Here is a 23,650-nt window from a genome sequence, read left to right as displayed (position 1 = left end):
TAATATCTGTCTCCCCAACTTTCAGGCTAATTACCTGGTTCTAAAATCCAAGGAGTAGCCAATATTATCCCTCCCCATTTCCAGCAAATTCATATTTATATCAGGTTGATCTAGGATTGGGAGAGAAAATCTATTCCACCTAGGACTATAATTCCTTGTAGTCCTGTTAAAGTTTCAGAAGTATTCCCTCAGCTTTCTGAGAAATCCATTGGAAAAGTGGTTACAAAAACAGAAGTCTGTCATACTGTGCTTATGGCATATGCTTCCTTTCCCTCCCCAATTTTCTCTTGAGAACATTATCTCCTCCACTAATTCTGCAAGTTTTTCTCCTCAAACAATACAGATTCTCATTCAAATGATGGAAATCTATTATTCACCATTTTTATGGTGTTTCAATAATAACTGAAAATGATTCAAAGTTCTCTTCCTCTATCTCATTATGCTTAGCTTATGCTAGAGTTTAAATATGTGGCAATGAGAGACCAAGTCAATTCAAATAGACACTGCCTACCCAAACTATTCTAATGGTAGTTTTAGCTTTGTTATTATTGCCCAAATATATACAAATCTAATGTTTTGCAAAGGCACATTCTTTTAGGGTTCAGGGTAGGCATAATACTTAAAGTCTATATCATTTCCTCCCATTAATACATAAGAAAAAAAAAGTCTATATTAGTTCACAGAACACCAAGCATAAAGAGTTCAGTATTTCATTGAGCAGTTTTAATAAAAATTGGTCTCCTGAAATTTAAATGAGGCTACAGTTGGTCTATATTAATTTATTCCAGTTTCCCATGTATAGCTTGTTGTCCTCTACTTTTATTTTACTTGATTTTCTAAAAGAAAACAACATGAAGCAAATTCCATTTCATTCACTAAATCAAACAGGAATCTGGAAATTGTTTCAGCTTTGAGGTAAAGAAAATCTGGGAACAAATATTAACTAATAGATATTAGCTGTAGGACTCTGGATTAGTCAAATCATATCTCAGTGCTTTAAGAAATTCCTATAACCATAATTTACCAGCAATTTACCAATATGCATCAATGGACAGAATTTCTACAAGAGTCCCCAGTACTGCAGAAAAGCATGTGAGAAAATGTTACACAGAGAAAAGAAAAGAAGAAAGGCAGTAGGTGAGGGGAAGTCAATCCTTCATTTTGTAATGGCTTAACCCTAGGAGATGGGCACGTGATTTTCACCATCTCAGAGATTTCTGTTGAGAGAAGCATATTGTGTTTCTCTACGACTAAGAATCTGTTTCCCCCCCCATAGCAGGAATGAGAATTTTCCTTCTATTAAATGTAAAATTATTTTTAAATAGCATGTTTTCTGTAAACATTAAATCTTTTTCTGTCAGACATAAAGAAAACAGAAAGTGTTTTGTCTGATCTTTCAGTTCTAATATTCAAAATCCTACAAATTTAAATATTGGTGATTACTTTTAACCAGGATATTAAATACATGACATGTTTTTAAGGTATTTTGTGTATAAATTTGCTTATCAGAAAAAGCCCATAAACCTTTTCCTCCCAGTTATGTGATGAAAAGTCTCTAAGAACTTATAGACTAAAAGTTGAACTTATAAATTCATTATTGGCATATATGTGAGGATCACCTGAGTCTTTTTCTCTTTGATAATAATTATAATGATATTTTTATAGCCTCATTTATTAATAGTTCTCTAGGAGAAGAAATGTCTTCTCTAAAATAGCAAGTAAGAACCTATTCTCCTTGCGGTGCTGAGTCTGAATGGACAAGGCACAGAAAATATTTCAAGAACCCAAAGAAAGGCATGAGCACTTAGAAATTAGAACTGATTTTCCCCCATATGTTCCTGGCTCCATTCCATAGGCTGGGGATCATTGGGTTGATGGACTGAACACGAAGCTAAATATAGATCAGGAACAAGCATCATTCAAAGAACATTCTTGATTAGCTACATATCTGTAGAGATATGAACAGAGCAATGCACAAAGTAGCACTAAAAATAAAATACTGAAGTAAAATATGGTAATTGTTCTGCTTTAATTGATGCCAATAAGTTCTTGTTATCATCTTTAGTTCTAAACATATTTAGTCTTCTTTCCTGGAGTCAAAGGCTTCCCTGAGTTATATTTGTGGTGGACAGGTCTTCTGGACTTTGTAAAAACCTGCATTTAAAACAAAATGAAAGAATAAAATGGATAACTATTACTTCTAAGATTTCTTTTAATCAATCCTTATGTCTAATTACATTTAAGTCTTTTTTTTTTTTGCTTCCTAGCTCTCCTATAGAATTCAAGTCCATAACCTTTTCTTCTGTTGTTATTCAGTTGTTTTCAGTCAGATATATGACTCTTTGTGATCCCTTTTGAGGTTTTCTTGATAAAGATATTGGAGTGGTTTGCCATTTCTTTCTCCATCTCATTTTACAAATAAGGGAATTGAGGCAAATAGGGTTAAGTGAATTGCCCAGGGTCACAAATACCTACTCAATTCTCATCATATACATGACTCCAAACCTGGACATTTTTTCTTTTTTGTGTTCTGAAACTTAAAAAAAAATACATTTCAAATACAAAATTGTTGGATTCCCCCCCACCCCTAATTCCTCTCCCTGCACACTGAGAAAAGGAACAAAATCTTTGTCAAGTCTGCCTAATCAAGTGACAAAAAAATTCCCAAATTGTCACTTCATCCATGTATATATATATACATATATATATATATGTCTAATTCTGTATTATGAATTGATCATCTTTCTGAGCTGAGGTGAATAGATAGCATGTTCCATCATCAATATTCTGGAATTGAGATATGCCACTCTATTAATTAAAATTCTGAAATTGTTCTAAATAGTTTGTCTTTACATGCTTGGTATTATTAAAATTGTCCTATTGGTTCTGTTCACTGCATTATGCCTCAATTCATACTCATTTTCTGAGGTTGTTTTCTAACCCTGTCCCTTTTCTTATTTGTCATGTCATAATAATTCTCTTATATTTTTATACAAAAATTTGTTCATCTATTCTCTTTTTGGCACACCTCAAAATCCAATAATCTAAAAACCAAATATTGAGTACCTAATATGTACCAGACACTGTGTTAAATGCACAGCTACAGTTAATAAAAGGCACTGTGCTCAATGTACTCCTAGATGCAATTAATAGAAATAAAAACAATTCTTGACCTCAAGGAGTTTACAATCTAATGGAATGTGATAATACACAAAGGGAGGCAGGAAAGCAAGAGAGTAGGAATAGAAAGTATCTATTTCCTAGTTAAAAACAGGCAGATTAGCAGATGCAGAGTGAATGGACCAAAATGTCCAGTGTTTGCCCTTTACAGAGGAAGGCATTATTAGAAGTTTTATATTCTACCCTCCAGCCCTCCAGTTGGAGGGAAGAAGAACTGAAGGAGATACCCTTAGTGTATAGTTCTTTATCATTACAAATAGTGCCTACATAAATATTTTATATATGTGGATCCTTTTCTTTCTTTTATTGCATTGAGGCATAGACAGTGGTATTGCTGGGTCAAAGTAAATGAACAGTTTATTAACATTTTGAACACAGTTCCAAACTGTTTTCCAGAGCTGCTGAACCAATTCAGAGTTCTTCTAAGAGTATACCACCATACCTGTTTTCCTAAAGCCTTTCTAGCCCTTGTCATTTTTTTTTATTTTTCTCACCTTTGGTAGTCTGATATATATTGTTATAAAAGGGCTAATCAGGCTGGTAATAGGGTAGCTGGTGGTACCCGTGAGTCTCCTGGGCCAGGGAGCTAACATCTTCACTATATTTAGATTTGGCACAGCCAGGGATAGTTATCTTCCTTCTCCTCAGTCCCTGGCTGTAGTTGATGATACAAATGAATCACTGAAGCTCTCTGAAAAAGGCCAAGGGGTTTATTGAACACAAGGGTAAACTGAGGGAAGAGGGTTAAGGTCTGGGAAAGCTGTTGCTATGAGTGAAGGCCAGTGCTGGAAGAGGGTCTCAGAAGGTAAGATCAGGCTGAGGGAACCAGCCCCTCAGCCAGGGATAAATTCCACTGCCCTGATATAGAGTGGTCTATCTGATTGACAAATAAGGGTAACGATTTGGTTAGGGGTGTCCTTGCCTGGCTAAATAAACTAATTTCCCACGTTCCACTCCCAGCCAAATTCCCACCTCCCAGGGTCTAAGGGGGAGCTCAAGGTGATAACTGGATGTCTGGGTCAGGTCAAGGAAATAAGAACCCCTAGGGTGGTTCTCTAGGGGAATTTATAGTGCCAGCTCTAAAGGTCTGGTCCTGAGACCAGGGATTTGCTGGGTCAACATTCCATTTCCCTAATTGCCAGGATTGCCTCATGTGAATTTACAAATGCAAGAGAACTTGCACCTATCCTGCATTACAATATTGAGCCTCATGGCTGATTTAATTTTTATTTCTCTAATTGCTAATGACTGAAAACATTTTTTCCTCTATATGGTTCTTGATAGCTTGGATTTCTTCCTTTATGTATTGGGTATTAATATTATTTGATCATTTACCAATTTAGATGAATTAAATTTTGAAGAAATAAAGTAAAATTATCTAAACAGAAGTATATCTATGTATCCTTGCATTTACTTATAGAAAGAATCATATGGGAAGACAGAGAGACTTTACTGGAAAAGGAATTCAACATTCTCAAGTATTATATTCAATCAGGACCCAAGAGTTTGGATGCTTGCCAGGGTCCTACCTGGAAGTGTCTGAATTTATTTGTGCTGGAAATCTTTATAAAACAAGCTTTCTTATGTGAGTTGGATCATGTATAGGCTCCAGCTAGGTCACAAAGTCTATGTCTCCTTCTAGATCAATGGCAATTTATTTTCTAATTTTAGTTGTTAGACATTAATGCACAATGTTGGCAAAATGGTTTTAAGATTCCTTAATGAAAACTATTATGAGTATAATCATCATTATATGTCTAATACATATAAATAATATCTGGGAAATATTTAGCTAAAGGAGTTTCATAGTGTGCTTTGGTCTGTGATTCATATTGCCTTCCTTCCAAACTGACTTAGGAAATTTAGTGGTCATGAACTCCTTAAACAGATTTTCATAAGTCATGATCTTTTTATTATAAAATATTGGCATTTCATGCTAATACCTGGAAGAATCCTTTCCTTTTCCTCTCTAAATTATAAAAAATTTATTGAAGTTTTTCAATGCCTTTTGAAGATATGCATCATTTTACCTCTGTTGAACATTCTTATTAATCCAAGATTCAATTTTGAAGTTCCTGTGAAAATTCAACTGCCTTCATAAGGTTTTATAAGGATTTCTTAGGTTTACTTTTCAATCAAAGAATATAACAAAGCAAAGATATACAGAAACTCAAACACACAGACACACATATACAGACCTGACTTGGGCCAGTATGGTAGTTCAACCTTGAGATTAAAATAAAATGAGACTCTGGTAAAACATCTAGTAACTTACAAAAGGAAGTTGATTTAGCCATGATAGGAGAATGATAATCAGTAAAGATAAAGTACTGATTGGGGATTATGAGTACTTTCTCTGTCTCTTTATTAGTAGTGTTGTGAGGAAGATTATTACTTAGTTATTAGCTTAGTGTTAGTATTAGTCCTAGCAGGAAGGCTTGGAGAATTCCAAAAAGGAATGGGGAAGCAGGAAGTGGCTCTTACTCTCTGAGAAGGACTCCATGGTGGTTGGGACAAGTAGTAACTGATTCCCTGGGAGACCTCAGAGCTAGTGCAGTTGCACCCTGATTCCCTGGAATCCTGGAGTGTGGTGAAGGTTGGAAGCAGAGGACATTTATCCTGCATGACAGCACTGAGTAGGGAGTGATCTGCGATCTGGTGGACAGCTTGCAGACTTCCTCTCCCCACTGGGCTACTTTGGACCATCAGTTCTGGAGGAGTTGGTTCCTGGCATCCTGATAACATCTCTGGACTGTACTGTGAGGATTCCCACTCCAGTGCTGTTATTCTCTGGGCCTTGCCTGGCTTAGGTCTTAGATTTGTGTAGACAAGTTCCTCCCTTGACCCTGTGGTTTGCCCTTAGCTTGTAAGAGTAGAATCCCTTATTCCCATCCTTCATTATAGTTTCCCAAAATTAAACTGTTATAAACCTTTGCCTTTTGCCTGCTGGTTCCATAGGTCCACACTAGATACTGCAGAGTGATAGTTAGGCCCAACTGCCACTTCAGTAGCAGTTGCCTCCTTGATAGTAGAACCTGGTCTCCCAACCTTCTTTGGTCCTGTCCATCTATCATTCCTGTCTCCTTCACCCCATTGTGAACCCACAGATTATTTAGTTAACTTCCCTGATAATTCACCTTTACAGTACTGATGATCTTTCTTTCTTTCTTTCTTTTTTTTTTTTTAAACCCTTCACTTTCAGTGTATTGTCTCATAGGTAGAAGAGTGGTAAGGGTGGGCCATGGGGGTCAAGTGACTTGCCCAGGGTCACACAGCTGGGAAGTGTCTGAGGTCAAATTTGAACCCAGGACCTCCTGTCTCTAGGCCTGACTCTCAATCCACTGAGCTACCCAGCTGCCCCCCTTATGATCTTTCATTTGTTAGTCAGATACCTGAAAAAGTTGCTTCCAACTCCCTGTGACTTGTTGGCATCTACACTTAGGCCATCAGGTAATTAATTTACGTCAGTGTCCCAACCTTTAGGACCCTGAGACAATTATATCTCAGGGATGGTTTTAATATCTTTTAAAGAAAAAAATGGCTTAGCCTAACTTGGCAGTTATTCCAATCTGGTCTTGTATTAGTTCCTTAGGGTTCCTCTCTTAGATTAATCTCATAGCACCTAATCCTGTCACCATGTTGCTAATTTAAGTCATGATGGACACCAGGGTCCATCAGCATGCTCACTCCTTTGATTCCTATGCTGGAAGGTGGAGTTCTAAAATCTTCCCAATACCTTCAATATAGGGGACAGAAATTTGACTTTTCAGGTGATTTGCTGCTCTATCTGATTTCAGCTCCATAGAACAGGATGGCCTTAGTCTCCCTAACCTCTTTTCAGCCTCTTTTTTTTTTTTTTTTGAGGGTTGTCTTTTGAGACCAGGAACTATCTTTCTTTTTAGTGTTTCTGTGGTAACTGCCACATAGTAGGCAATTAATGTTTATTGGATTGGGCTGAAATGTCTTTTTACCTTGTTAGACTGTCCTTCAGGTCAGCAAGCATATCTAAAATTTCTATATCACTAGTGGGTTTCACATAATACTTTCTCCCTCCTGGGGTAGCTCTAGAGAAACTGTTTTATAAAACTTTAAGTGAAAAAGAGGTAGCACAGTTATCAAGTTCTGGACTTGGAGTCATAGGGACCTGAGTTTGAATCCAACCACTGACACTTATTAGCTGTATGATCATGGACAAGTCATTTTATGTGTCAATCTCAGTTTGCTTATCTATTCAATGGGAATAATAATAATATCTACCACACAGATAGTTACAAGAATTAAATGAAATAATATATGAAAAATATTTGCAAACATTAAAGCACTCTCTATATAGCTATTACTATTATTATAACTATTCAACAAGTATTTATCTCTTATATGCCAAACACTATATGTAAAATTGGAATCTGTTACCCTAAAAACTATGATCCCCAGTGAGGCTGCAATCCCCAGCGAAAATATGATTCCCAGAGCCCCACTCACTTCCTGTTGTTATGTGCTGACGTAGACAGGATATAAATTGGGTGGAGTTCTGTGTCTAGTGCTCTTTTCCTCTTTTCCTTCCTATTGGTGGCTTTGGTAGAGCAGGCATTTTGAGCAGTTAGGAAACACTTAGTGATGTGGTTTCTATTTTGTGAGATAATAAACTTTAAAAAATAATACTCAAAGTAGTGAACTTTATTTTTAGTTTTACATTTATGATGAGCCAGGTAGGAGAAATGTGGTTTCTTTTCAATTCTTTTCAAACTAATCTAATCAGAGAGAATTAAGGGTTTTGAAACCACTTCTGGTCACCATAAATGTAAAATTAAAATTAAAGTTGACTACTTCAAATATTATTTTTTTAAAGTTTATTATCTCACAAAATAGAAACTACATGACTACTTGGCATTCCATCTCATACTAGTGAAATTCAGATATAAAAATAATAATTCCTTTACATTTAATTTGTGTATTATGGTACAGAAGAAAAAAACTGCTTTGTAGAATATGATTATAAATATTAGGATGTAAACCTATCTTCTTTAGGTTTATTGAAAGTTTCCTTATTGCAATTCTAATAGAAATCATGTTAGGAATGATCTATATCTCATCCTTTCCCCAAAAGATTTTCATTTATTTGGCTTTCTTTATATTTTGAAAACTTTTCTTGTTATATAGCTTTGGAATTATGAGTATTTTGCATAGCAATAACTATTAAAATTTTTTTTCTTGAGTTTTTGTGTATTATCTTTAAGTCTACATGTTTTTGGGCATGAATTCAGTCTATGATAATGGCCCACTTCATTACAGACTGTACTGATGCAACACACAGTTTCTATCATTGTTTTCCATAATCTGCATTCATCAGTATATTTGAGTTCCTTAAAGGTGACCCTTCTGTAATTTCTGGTAGCAGCAACTTGACCTTTACCACCAAAAATCTTTCTATTTCATATATACCATACTTCTTTGTTGACATATTGTTGGTTGAGTGGTTGAGTTCATGGGGATGTTGTTAATCTAGTTCTTATTATCATCCTCCTCCTCCTCCTCATGAATTATTACCTCTGAAGAGTGAATTCATATATATATATATATATATACATATATATATATATATATATATATATATATATATATATCTCCAATTACATGTAATGACGAATTTCCACAAAAGACTTCCTAAATTATATAATCAAAGTTATCTCCCTCCTTCCCTTTTCTTCTCTTAGTGCTAGCAGGTATTTCACACTGGGTTATATGTGTATTATCATGTAAAACATATTTCCATATTGTTAATTTTTGTAAGTGACATAAAACCAAAACCTCCAAATATAAACCCCCCAAAACAATTGGAAAATCACATGCTTTCATCTGTATTCTAACTCTAATAGTTCTTTCTCTGGAGGTCAGTAGAATTCTTTGTCATAAGTGTCTCAGAATTGTCCTGGATCATTGTATTGCTAATAATACCAAAATCTATAACAACTGATCATTCCCTGATATTGCTGTTACTCTGTACAATGTTTTCCAAATTCTGCATATTTAATTCTGTATCAGTTCATGTAGGTCTTTCCAGATTTCTTTAAAGTCATCAATGTTCATTATTCCTTATAACACAATAGAATTCCATCACCATCATATGCCAGAATTTATTTAGCCATGCTTCAATTGATGATAATCCCTTAAAGTGTAAAAATTAGAGAGATATAGTATCTAGAGGTAAGAAGGCAACACTTCCTCCCCCACTATATTTTACTCTTCTTGATTTATATCTTGTTAAATTCACGTTTTTTCAATTATGTGTGTTGCCAATGATTAATGTTATGAGGATGGTTAAAATCCTTAACTTCATACTATAAAAGATTTTTGGAAAGAACTATGAATTTCTGATATTTACAAAGAAAAAAGTTCCTTGATCTCAAGAATCCCAATATCTAATGAAGGCTACAAGAAACTATATACAGACAAGATATGTAGATAATAAATTGGAAATAATCTGAGCAAGAAGGCTCTAAAATTTTTTAATTATTATTTTTATTTTTAGAAAAAATTTTAATGGTTATATGATTCATGTTTTTACTTTCCCCTTCACCCCCTCAAGTTCCCCCCCCCATTGCTAACTTGCATTTCTACTGGTTCTAACATATGTCATCAATCAAGACTTATTAACATATCATTGATAGTTGCATTGGTGTGGTCCTTTCAGGTCTACATCCCCAATCATGTCCTCATTAACTCAAGTGTTCAAGCATTTGTTATACTTCTGTGTTTCTACTCCTGCAGTCCTTCCTCTGAATGTGGGTAGCGTTCTTTTCCATAAATCCCGCAGAATTGTCCTGGGTCATTGCATTGCTGCTAGTACAGAAGTCCATTACATTAGATTGTACCACAGTGTATCAGTCTCTGTGTATAATATTCTTCTGGCTCTGCTCCTTTCACTCTGCATCAGTTCCTGGAGGTCTTTCCAGTTCACATGGAATACCTCCAGTTTATTATTCCTTTGAGCACAATAGTATTCCATCACAAACATATACCACAATTTGTTCAGGAAGGCTCTAAAATTAAGGAGGAAGTTCTGGGGGTGCAGCCAAGATGACAGAGTAGAGCAGAGAAACTCAAGGTTATCATGAAAACCCCTTCCAACCAATATTAAAATAACTCCACAAAACAAATATAGGAGTGAAAGAACCAACAAAGGGAGAGAGATAAACAACTTTCAAAAAAAGAAAGATTTAAAATGTAGGCAGAGAATACCTGGGGCACTGGCTTGAAAGGGGAGCACAGTTAGCAAGACTATAACAAGGAGTAAAGAGCAAATCAAGAACAAGCCACACACCCCAACCACACATCTGTTGTGCCAGGTTCTGAACCTGAGCCTAAGTAAACATTCAGACCTTGAGACTCTGGCTGGGCAAATAGAAGTCCAAAGCAAACCATATTCTTTGAGGTTTCAAACCTGTGGTGAAGTCCAGAATCCCATACCAGGGCAATCTGTGCTGGAGTGGGATAATCTGTATGGGCCCAGAGCAAAGCCAGGAGTTCCAGTCTAGGCCTGTGTTGAGGACATAGATCCCAGTTTGGGATCTGGATCTTTTTGCCAGGGGCTCAGGGAAGAGCTCCAGGATAGGGCAATCAGTTGTGTGCCCAATTCAATCAAGTACTCAGTGAAACCAAAAAATTATACCTAAGCCTGAGGCAACTCTTTAAGCTATCAGCATCTCACGGATTAATTTAATTAGCAGTGGGAGGAGGCCCTTAGAGCTCCCAGCCCTCAAGCCATCATACACTCTCTAAAGAATTAAACTAGCAGAAATTCAGAAAATAACCTGAGAGAAGGACTGAAGTTTAAGAGGGTACCCTAACCTCCCAGAAAACAGAACCTACATATAAAAAGGTAGGAAAAATGAGCAAACAACAAAAAAAGCACCTAACTAAAACATTTTGATGGAGACAAAGAGCAAGGTACAGACACAGAACTGGACAGTAAAGCAAAGCAAGCACATGCAAAGTCCAAAAGAAAAATATGTATTGGACACAGATTCTGGAAGAGCTTAAAAAAAGGCATCAAAAACTAATTAAAAGAGACAGAGGATAAGTGGGGAAGATGAATGGAAAAAATGAAAAGGAGACCCAAAAAATTACGGAAAAAAATCAGGCCTTAAAAATCAGAATTGAGCAACTAGAAAATAATGGTTACCTGAGAAATCAAGAAACGATGAAACAAAATCAAAAGAATGAAAAAAAAAACAGAAGAAAACATGAAGTATCTTAATGAAAAACTGAATTAGAAAATAGATGCAGGAGAGACAATTTAAAAATTAATGGATTACCTAAAAGCCAAATTGAAAAAAACAAAACAAAGAAAAATAGCTTAGACAACTTAATAAAAGGAATTATTAAAGAAAACTGTCCAGACATATTCAAATAAGAAAATAAAATTGAAATTGAAAGAAAACACAGATCACCTCCAAAAAGAAATCCTCAAATGACAACTTTAATAGCTAAATTGAAGAGCCCCCAGTCGAGGAGAAAATACTGCAAACAGCCAGAAAGTAACAAATTCAAATACCAGGGAGCTACAATCAGTATCACAAAGGACTTAGCAGTTTTTACATTAAAAGGTTAAAAGGCATGCAATATTATATTCAGGAAAGTGAAAGGTCTAGGTTTGCAACCTAAAGTCACCTGTCCAGCAAAACTGAATATATTCTGTCTGGGTGAAAATGGATATTCAATAAGATAGAAGGTTTCCAAGCATTCCTAAAGAATAAGCCAGATCTAAAGAAAAAATTTGAAATCTAATACCCAAAAGAAGTCTAAAAAAGTAAATAAGAAGGAGAAAATTTAAGCAACTCATTAAGGTCAAATTATATGTATCTCCACATGGAAATAGGATAGCTGTAATTCTCAAAAATTACTCTTAGTGGTAGAACAGATAGAAGGAATATACTTAGAAAGAATTTTGGGAAGTAAACTGATTATGATGATATGATGTATATGATGATGTATAATGATATGATATATATGTAAATACAATGATATGATTTGTATGTATGATATGATATGTAAAAAAATCAAAGGATGGAAAAGAGGATTGTAATGAGAGAAAGGAAAAGGGAGAGACAGAATGAGATAAATTATAAAACAAAAATAAGTGTGAAAAAACATTATGAAAAGGAGAGGATGTGAGTGGTGATGGGCAATATTTAAACTTTATTCTCCTTAACTGGCTCAGACAGGGAAAAACAAATATACTCACTGAGGTAGCGAATTTTATGTTACCCTACAGAGAAGTAGAAGGGAAATAAGACAAGGGAAGGGAGAGGTAACTGGAGGGATGGAGAAGTGTGTGGGAAGGGTTAAAAAGCAAAACAATGGTGAGGAGGAATAGTGAAAGGGGATAGAGCAGAATCAAAAGGGGAAAATAAGATGGAGGGCAATACACAGTTAGTAATCATAACTCTGAAGTTTGAATGGAGTGAACTCACTCTTAAAAAGGAAGTAGATAGCAGCATGGATTTAAAAAAAGAATCCTACTATATATTGTTTACAAGAAACACATTAAAGACAGGGTGACATACAGATTAAAGTTAAAAGGCTGGAGCAGAATTTACTAAGCAATATCTAAAGTAAAAAAAAAAGGAGGAGTAGCAATATTGATGTCAGACAAAGTGAAAAAATTGATCAGATTAAAAGAGATAAAGAAGGTAATTTCACCTTGCTAAAATTTTCTATAAACAATGAAGTAATATCAATACAAAACATTTATTCACCAAATGGCATAGCATCCAGATTTCTGAAGGAGAAATTAAAGGAGCTTAAGGAGGAAATAGGTAAAACCATACTAGTGGGTGAACTTAACATTCCCCTATCAGAATTAGATAAATCGAACCAAAAAATTATAAAAAATAAATAGAGGAAGTAAATGAAATGTTAGAAAATTAGAGTTAATAAACATCTGGAGAAAAATGAACAGGGATAAAAAGGAATATACCTTCTTTTTAGCAGCACTTAGTACATATACAAAGATCAGCTATGTACTAGGGTATAAAAACATTGCAAAGAAATACAGAGAAGCAGAAATAATAAATGCAAAAATTTCAGATCATAATGTGATAAAAATTATAATTAGTAAGAGATCATGGATAGACAAATTTAAAATTAATTGGAAACTAAATATTCTAGTTTTTCAGAACTGGTGGGTCAAAAAACAAATTATAGAAACAATTACTGGTTCCTTTGAAAAAAAGGACAATGAGGAGACATCTTATCGAAATCTATGGGATACAGCCAAAACAGTACTCAAGGGAAAATTTTTATCCCTGAATTCCTACATCAACAAAATATAGAGAGAATATCAAAGAATTGGGCTCACAACCTAAAAAATTATAAAGAGAACAAATAAAAAATCCCCAGATAAAAACTAAATTGGAAAACCTAAATATTAAAGGAGAAATTAATCAAATTGAAAGTAAAAGATCTATTGTACTAATAAATAAGACTAGGAGCTGGTACTTTGAAAAAACAAATTAAATAGATAAAGGATTGTAAATCTAATAAAAAGAAAGAAAGAAGAGAATAAAATTAACAGTATCTAAAATGAAATGAGGAATCTCACCTCTAATGAAGAGGAAATTAAGACAATTATTAAGAACTACTTTATCCAATTATATGACAATAACTATGACAATCTAGGGGAAATTGGAATATAATTACAAAAATATTGAATACCTAGTTTAAAAAAAAGAGGAAATAGAATACATAAATAAACCAAACTCAGAAAAAGAAATTGAAAAATCCATTAAGGAACTCCATAAGAAAAAATCCCAAGGGCCACATGAATACACTAGTGAATTCTATAAAACATTCAAAACACAACTAAAACCAATACTACACAAAATATTTGACAAAATAAGCAAAGAAGCAGTCTTACCAAATTCTTTTTATGACACAAATATGATACTGATTCCCAAACAGAGAAAAAACAGAGAAAGAAAACTACAGACCAATTTCCTTCATGGGTATAGATGCAAACATCTTAAATAAAATTCTAGCAGAATATAGCAAATCATCACGAGTATTATTCACAATGACCAGGTGGGATTTATACCAGGAATGCAAGGCTGGTTTAACATTAGAAAAATTATCCACATAAATGATCATATCAATAGCCAAACTAACAGAAATCACATGGTTATTTCAATAGAGGCAGAAAAAGCCTTTGACAAAATATAACACCTATTTTTATTGAAAACACTGAAAGTATAGAAATAGAAGAGCCTTTCCTCAAAATAATAAACATTATTTCTTGGTTTGTCATTTTTTAATAAAATATTTTTTCCTCATTTTTTCATTCCTTTGATTCTGCTCTATTGTTTTTTTTTATTTCTTATGAAATCATTACTTTCTAGATGGTCAGTTCTGATTTTTTAAGCCTGATTTTCCTCCGTCAATTTTTGCTTCTCCTTTTTCAATTAGCCCATTTCTTCTTGCATCACTTTCCTTTCTCCTTGCATCACTTTCATTTCTCTTTCCCACTTTTCCTATGCGTCTCTTAATTTTTTTAAGTCCTTTTTCAGTTCTTCTGGAATCTGTGTCCAATTCATATTTTTCTTTTGGTCTTTGGGTGTATTTCCTTTGCCTTTAATGTTCCCTTCTGTGTCTATACCTTACTCTTTGTCTTTATAAAAAATCTTTAGAGTTAGGTGCATTTTTTGTTGTTTGCTCTTTTTTCCTATCTAATTATACGTAGGTTTGGGGGAATGATGTGATTGTCTGAGGGTCCTCCTCTCCCTGTTGATTCAATTTACCTTTGTTATTCTGATAGCTTAAAGACTTGCCTCAGGCTTAGGTGTAAGTTTTTTATTTCACTTTGATCTGGATCAAGTCAGTGACTAAACAAATTCTAGCCTGAGGGCTGAGTCAAAAATTTTTGGTTTCACTGTGTACTTGATCCAATCAGGCACACACTTGATTATCTTGCCTTGGAGCTCTGCCCTGAGCTTTAGGCAAAAAAGATTGGTACTTAGTACTATCATCCACCCCAAAGTGTGAATTAAGTCCTTCTACCAAGCCCAGACTATAATTCCCTGGGCTGTGGTTCTAGATTTCTCCATATGTTTCAAATTTCAAGGCCTATGGGTTTGCTTTTACCTTTATTTGCTCAGGCAGAATCTCAGGATCTGGATGTTGACTCTGGCATAGGTTCTTGAACCTCAGGCAGCAGAAGTAGGTTGGGCGGGGTGGGGCTTGCTCTTGGCTTGCTCTTACCTCTTCCTACAGCTAGGTTTGCTCTCCTCTCACATGAAGTACCCTGATGTTCATTGCCTACCTTTGGGGTTTTTCTTTTCTTGAAAGGTGTTTCCTTCTATTTTCTTGTTGGTTATTTCACTCTTGTATTCGTTTTGTGGTGATATTTTAATCTTTGTTGGGGAGGATTCTTATGGTGGTACAAAGCTGATGAGGATGACTCTGACATCTTGGCTCAACCAGGGGAAAGTTTCAAGGACAGTTTTGTTATATAAAAGGAAAACTTTCTGTAACAATTACAGTTATCTAAAAGTGAAAATAAAGGGCTTGCACAAGAGGAAAGTGAGTTCATATTCTCTTCAGATTTTGAGGAAAATTTGGATTTTCATTTTCATATACATAGGTGATGATGCTTTTTTTTAGTGATAGGTAAGAGATCATAGGGAAAAAGACTTGCACAAAATTATTTTTAGCTGCACTCCTTGTGGTGACAAAAAATTAGAAAATGAGGGAATGTCCTTTAATTGGGGAATGTTTGAACAAATTGAGGCATCTGTTGGTGATGGAGTACTATTGTATTCAAAAGGATAATGAATTGGAGGAATTACAGGTGAACTGGAATGACCTCCAGGAATTGATGCAGAGTGAAAGGAGCAGAACAAAGGAGAACATTATACACAGAGATTGATACACTGTGGGATAGTCCAATGTAATGGACTTCTCTACTAGTAGCAATGCAGTGATCCAGAACAATTCTGAGGGACTTATGAGAAAGAACGCTACCCACATTCAGAGGAAAAACCGTGGGAGTAGAAACACACAAGAAAAAACACAAGAAAAACAACTGATTGAACACCTGGATTGATGGAGATATGATTGGGAATGTATGCTCTAAACCAGTGATGGGCAACTTTTTAAAGAGGGGGCCAAAGGAAAGGAAATGCTCATCTGTCAGTCTATTTCTAAGGCAACTCTTTCAAAGTTTCATTGTATTGTATCCTACTCATTGTATTCGTCAGATTAGTAATATTGTCTCCTGGCAGGATAAAACATTTCAGGCCAATGCCCCCCTCCCAATCTGGCCCATGGGCCATAGTTTGCCCATCACTGCTCTAAATAATCATCCTAGTGCAATTATCAATAATATGGAAATAGGTCTTGTCATGTAAAACCCAGTGGAATTGCGCGTTGACTATGGGGAGGGGGGAACATTGGGGGACAGGAAAAGAACCTGAATCATTTAACCATTGAAAAATATTCTAAATTATTTAAATAAAAATGTTCAATTAAAAAATAAAGTGAAGGGATATCATTCAGTATTGAGAGAATCTCTTGTTTGTGAGTTCTCCTGTTGTCCTAGATCACTGAAGTTCTTTAAAAGTCATCCAAATAGTCCAGATGATTTAGTTTTCAAATTAGTTATTGATCTGCCACCTACAGAGGGTCAGATTTAAAAAGAAATTATCTCAGTTGAGTCAGGAAGATTCTGAATCAGACAGAAATGAATGCAGTACAGAAACACCACTCTTATGGGTATGATCTCTTCTCATGTACACTGTATAAAAACTGAAATGATACTATGGTCCAAAAGAGGGTGAGAAACTTGAGAAAGTATAGTAAGAATCAGGAAGTAAGGACCTAATAACATTACTGTCAGTGTTTTTTATCCATATGCCAGTTTGGGCAAAAGAAAAAATCATTTAATAGTTCATGACATAACTAGCAATCCTTGTCGTGTTGCTATTGTTTGTGTTTAGCTTATTATAGTGCCATAAGGAAGAAAGAGGTCCTGAAAAGAATTATGCATAGAGCAGTTTCAAACACATAAACTGTCTTTTCTCCTACAACTAGAAACTTTGATTTTCCATGGTTATTATGGCACCCTGGGAGTAAAATGCTCAGTCATAGGAAAAAAGACAAATCTTCCAGGTTTCTACTTAGTGAACGGAAAAAAGAAGTTGTCTACATGGATAAGATCCTTCAGTTTCCTGGGGAACAGGGAGTCCCTCAGTAAATGTATGTATTCAGTAGTACTAAAGCCTCTTAGATTTTCCAAAAAGATTTATTTGATTATCTTCTGCTTTGGAAAAGAAATCTTCTGAACCATTCATTTGCTGTAAATAAGATGAGGTGAAAGGAAAATACTCAGACTAGCTTAGGACTCTGGTCAAGGTGGTTAGTGATAACAGTGTAGAGGTGACAAAGATCCTCCCTGGTCTGGAACTCATATTATTATTATTTTAATTTTAACTATGATAGTAAAAATATAATTAAGAAATTTATAAGAAGATATTTACTGGCACATTTTTGTCTTCTAGTTATAAAATTTATAATTATTCTTTTAAAGACTTTTGATCTAAAGCAAAGAAAACTTTAACTCTAAGCTTTTTTCCAAAACTGAAAAAGAGATTCAAGACAATGGTTTGGTCTTATTTTTTTTCTTTTTGGAGTCACACTAAACTTTCCACTTTTTAAAATCCAATTTATACCAGGACCCAAAACATGTTGAGTCAGAGAAGGTAATGTAGGGCATTAGAATCTCTACAGAAGATCATATAACGCTACTAAATCCACTCGCAGTTAGGGCTATTTAATATCTGTAATTCCTCTATTATAGTTTTTCCAATATGTTTAATCACTAGTAAAATTGAATACCCTAGGTTAGGTCATACATTTTAGATGAGTGTTTTTTTACTAAAATTTAGTGTAAAGAAAGAACCAAAAATATATATCTTGGTAGGTGATGGAGGATAGAGATAGAGGATGGGTACTTGGGGAAAAAATATAAAGTGTTACTAGTGAGGGAAGGAAAAATTGGCAAAGATAGATATAGAGATGACAAATTTTGCCACTGGAGTAGTTGCATTTAAAATTTTTGAATGTCATGTTTCTATATCTAACAAATTATTTTCTATCCATTGTATCCTTGGTGACTATGTGTATCATAAGAAAGGATAGAGATTTCTGCTGCTTTGTACCATGAAATGTTCATTGTAGCTATCTCCATTCCTCCACCAGAAAGATCTATGCACATTGAACACAGTAACACACCAGTGGAAGAATCAAAGTATGTTTTGGTTCTAAAACACTTTCAATTTAAATAGTGCCTTTAAATAGTGCTAAATGAGTTCTTCCAAAGGAACTTTTAGTTTGTATTGTAGCCTTCAGGCAGGACAATAGTTCTTTCAACTGAACTTTTTATAAAATTCCTAAAATTTATTTTGGATAAAATGATCAGTACAAAATCTCTACCAATGTAGGGGGAAATTGCAACATGTTTCTTTGAAAACTATTCATTTCTGAGATATATAAAGAACTGATTTAAATTCATGAGATTAAGGACCATTGTTCAATAGATAAATGGTCAAAGAATATGAATAAGCAATTTTTAAAAATAACCCTTACTCTCTGCCCTAGAATCAATACTATATATTGTTTCTAAGGCAGAAGAGTGATAAGGGTTTGGCAATGGAGGTTAAGAGACTTGCCCAGGGTCACACAGCTAGGAAGTGTCTGAGGTCAGATTTGAACCCAGGACCTCCTGTCTCTGGGCCTGGATCTCAATCCATTTAGCTACCTAGCTGTCCCCTGAATAAGTGATTTTCAAAGGAAGTAATCTACACTATCAGCAAATATGAAAAATTGGTCTAAATAAGTAATAAAAATAGAGAAATGCAAATTAAAGAATATCTGAAAAAGAAAAAAAGGTACTTTACACATATCTGATTGACAAAGAAAATGAAAGTGGAAAATGGTAAGTGTTGGAAGGGCTATAGAAAAACAGGTATACAAGCACAATGTGTGGTTGACCTGTTAATTGATCAATATGATTGCAACACAATTTGGAACTCTGTCCAGAAAGTTACCAACTTTTTCAAATGCTTTGATCCATCGATATGACTATAAGCTCTATATTCAAAGAAAGATAAAATATTATTTATATGCAATGTAATGTATATATGCATGTGTATGTATTTATAGAAGTTTCTCTGCTACTCAGAAATTAGAAAATAATGGTGTATATGCCTAATAACAATGGTTAAACATTTTGATATAATGAATATTATGAAATATTATTTTTCCCTAAGAAATTATGACATGGACCACTTTAGAAGATACAAGGAAGATCTTTTTGAACTACTGCAGTAAACAGAACAAGGAAACACAGGAATACAAAGTGGAGGAGGAAAAAAATTCCAAGTATTTATATTGAAATGGACTGCCTCTTAAGAATATGATTTTTTCCCAAGGACTTCAAATACACACATATACATGGGTTGGTTTAATATATATATATATATATTTTATATCTATCTATCTATCTATCTATCTATATATATATACACACACACACACACATGCATACATACATCAACAACCAATGCATTTGTTTTCCTTGATTATGCATGTTTTTACAAACAACTTATTTCTTTTTATCAATTGGGTTGGATTTAGAAGGAAGAGAAAATAGCTTTCTACTAATTAAAAAATTAAAAAGACAGTGAAGTTGCTATAGATATAGAAGATTTTAAGCACTTTTGATGAGGCCATAATATTGTTTTTGTTATTCATTTTTAATTAATTTTTTTTCCAGATTACATGTCGATAAAATTTTTAATAATCATTTCCTGACATTTCACAATCAATATTCTCTCATTCTCTCCCAAATCTACCCCCTTTCCAAGCTAGCCAGTGGAACCTGGGTTAATTTAATACATATTTCCATATTCATGATGTTGTGAAAGAAAATACATATAATTTGCACTAGAGAAAAAAAAATAATGGCGGAAATAAAATGAAAAGTCTGGATTTAGACTCTGTCAATTCTTTCTATCGCAGTGGATAGCTTTTTTTTTTTTTTTTTTTTTCATGAGTAGCTTGCAGTTGTCCTGGATCCTTGCATTGCTGGGCATTGTTCCTCTTTACAATGTTTTCCTGGTTCTGCTCACTTTGGTGATTAACTTGTTCATCATTTCTTATGGCACAATAGTATTCCGTTACAATCATATGCCACAACTTATTGGGCCATTCCCCAATTGCTGGATATCCCTTTAGATTTTAGTTCATTTCCACCACAAAAAGAGCTAGTATACATATATTTTGTCCTTTTCTCCTACCTCTGATCTCTATGAGACACAGACTTAGTAGGGGTATTGCTGAGTCAAAGGATACACAGTTTTTTTTAAGTCATTGTTATTTATTTATTTGTTATAAGAAACCTGTCATGAAGTAGATATAATCTCTAAATGTTGATAATATAAAAAACAAATCCACCCTCTAAAAATACATTGAGGAGAGAATTCATGTTACTATTAACTATTCATCTGTTCATGAAGTACAGGTGCCATTTGGGTAGTTTAATGCTAAATCTGAATTCCTTAATGAGAGACCCAAGTATGGCATAATGGAAGAATTGTTGGACCTGGACTGAACAGAGACCTGGCTTTGAATTCTGGCTCAATTACTTACTAGTTATAAGAACAGAAAATCATTTAATGTCTTTAAGCCTCAATTTTTTTCATCTTTAAAAATGAGATAATATTATATTTGCAAATGCTGCAGCAAAGGGTTCTTGTTGAATTGAAAGATTTGCAAACGTTAAAACACTTGACAATTTTTGTTTTTATTTTTAATCTCAGGTTTCAGGGCCTCTTTCTTCTATCACTCTCATCTTTGAGGATTTTCATGTGACTCTGTATGAGAATCCATTTTCCTTGTCACCTGCCTCACATTCATCTCCACAGACCATTTGGATTATGGTAACTATTCTGCTGAGAAGTGTATGGCAGAAACCCGACTCCAGGAAGGAAACTTTCTTCATCACACTCAGGGACTTGCACTCAGTGATACATCAGGTGCAGGGTTAGCAAGGAAAACAAAGTTCTCGAGCAATACCTAAGGTGATAATTGGATGATGATTAACTCTCAGGTTCAAAAATACATACACTTCACCTGCAGCAAGCTGGTGTTTAAGCAAAAGCTTTTCATAAGAGGTACAAATAGGCAGGCAATTTTAATTCCCTTAGAGAGAAAAGAGGCCTCCCCTTAATCAGGAGAGGGGCGAACTGAATTGATTCGCTAATGAGCTGTTGGCCCTAGTTAAAGAGTATATACCAGAACTGCTGCCAAGAATCTGGTTATCCATATACTTCATGTTGGAAGTTATTGAGCAAATCCTAGTAATGTGCCTAAAAATCTGCCTCCTTGAGCAGTCAGAGCCCAGGACTACCACAGGAATATTTGTATTTATTATGGGGTGGGGAGCAGCTTTTAAGTGGCTCTGGGTCCTGAACTGCATGGTTTTGGGCAAATCTTATATCTCTAGTCCTTACTATGCTTTTCTCTAAAAAGAGAAGACTACCCAGCTCTCTTTTGTATTAATCAGGCAGTCAAGAATCTTTTATTAAGTACCTACTAGTAAGTGCCTACTGTGGTAGTTGGGTAACACAGTGGATAGAGTCCTGGGACTGGAGTCCAGAAGACTCAGATTCCTGAGTTCTAATGTGGTCTCATAAACTTACTAGCTGTATGCTTCTGGGCAAGTCATTTAACTCTGTTTGTCTCAGTTTCCTCATCTATAAAGTAAGCTGTTAAAGGACATGGCAAACTAATTTAGTATCTTTGCCAAGAAAACCCCAAATAGTCACTGAGTTAGACATGACTGAAATGATTGAACAACGACTATGCACTAGACACTGTGCCAAGAACTAGACATACAAAGAGAGCTAAAAAGCAGTTAATACTCTAGTTGTAAGAACACACACATACCTAAGTAAAACTCCAAAATAAAACCATAAATATACTGATATGAAAGATAGTATGCTTTTATCCATATCCATCTGACTCCAAACAGCTTTTTCTCTGGAGGTAGATAGCATTCCCCAACATAAGTCTTTCTGGATTGTGCCAGATTTTGCACTGCTGAGAGAAGCCAAGTTTCCACAGTTGATCATCATATAGTATTGTTGTTACTATGCATAATATTCTTTCAGTTCTGCTTATTTTGTTCTGCATCAGTTCCTGCAGATCTTTCCAGCTTTTTCTGAAATCATCTAAAAGCAGTTAATACTCTCAAAATAAATAAGAGATAGTCAAAAGAGAAAATGACTTATAAGAAAGGAGAGGCTTGAGAAAGACTTTTTGTTGAAGGTAGAATTTTAGATGAACTTTAATGAAGTCAGATAAATTAGGGGGTAGGGATGAGGAACAAGAGTTTATGGCACTGAAGCCAGCAAGTGAAAATATAAGGATGCTTAGATGAAGTTTCTTGTGCTAGGAAAAGCAAAGAGGCCAATCTACCTGGATTTCAAGATACATGGGAAAAGGGAGAGGGAGAGAAGGGAATGTAAGGTATACAAAGATTAGAAAGATTGGGAGAAACCTTCAGTGTTGTGGAAAACTTTTCTTAATTTTTAAATTTTTTGTTGATTAAGTAATTTAGAATATTTTCCATGGTTATATGATCCATGTTCTTTCCCTCCCCTCTCCTCTCCCCTCTCCAAGAGCTGATTAGCAATTCCATGGGTTTTACATATTTCCTAGTTCAAAACCTATTTCCATATCACTAATATTTGCAATAGAGTGATCACTCAAAGTCAATATCTCCAATCATATCCCCATTGAACCATGTAAATAATCATATGTTTTTCTTCTGTGTTCCTACTTCCACAGTTCTTTCTCTGGGTGTGTATAGCGTTCTTTCTCATAAATTCTTCAGGATTATCTTGCATTGCTGCTAGTAAAGAAGTCCATTATATTCAATTGTGCCACCATGTATAAGTCTCTGTGCTTAATGTTCTCCTGGTTCTGCTCCTTTTGCTCTGTATCAATCCCTGGAGGTCTTTCCAGTTCACATGGAATTCCTCCAGTTTATTATTCCTTTGAGCACAATAGCATTCCATCACCATCAGATACCACAATTTATTTAGGCATTTCCCCACTGATGGACACTCCCTCATTTTCCAGTTTTTTTGCCACTACAAAGAGTGTGGCTATAAACATCTTTGTACACGTATTTTTCCCTATTACCCAGCAGTGGTATGGATGGATCAAAGGGCAGGCAGTCTTTTAAAGCCCTGTGAACATAATTCCAAATTGCCTGTGAAAGAATTTTAAGTCAAAAAAGGATTGTAAGTTTTAATCTTGGAGGTAATAGGGATCCAGTAGACTTTGGGTTGGGGGCATATATAGTCAAACTTATACCTAAGAAAAAACAATTTGACCATTGAGTAGTAGA

Source organism: Gracilinanus agilis, chromosome 2, assembly GCF_016433145.1.
Source record: "Gracilinanus agilis isolate LMUSP501 chromosome 2, AgileGrace, whole genome shotgun sequence".
Lineage (NCBI taxonomy): Eukaryota > Metazoa > Chordata > Mammalia > Didelphimorphia > Didelphidae > Gracilinanus > Gracilinanus agilis.
Note: the sequence above shows the minus strand (reverse complement) of the source record.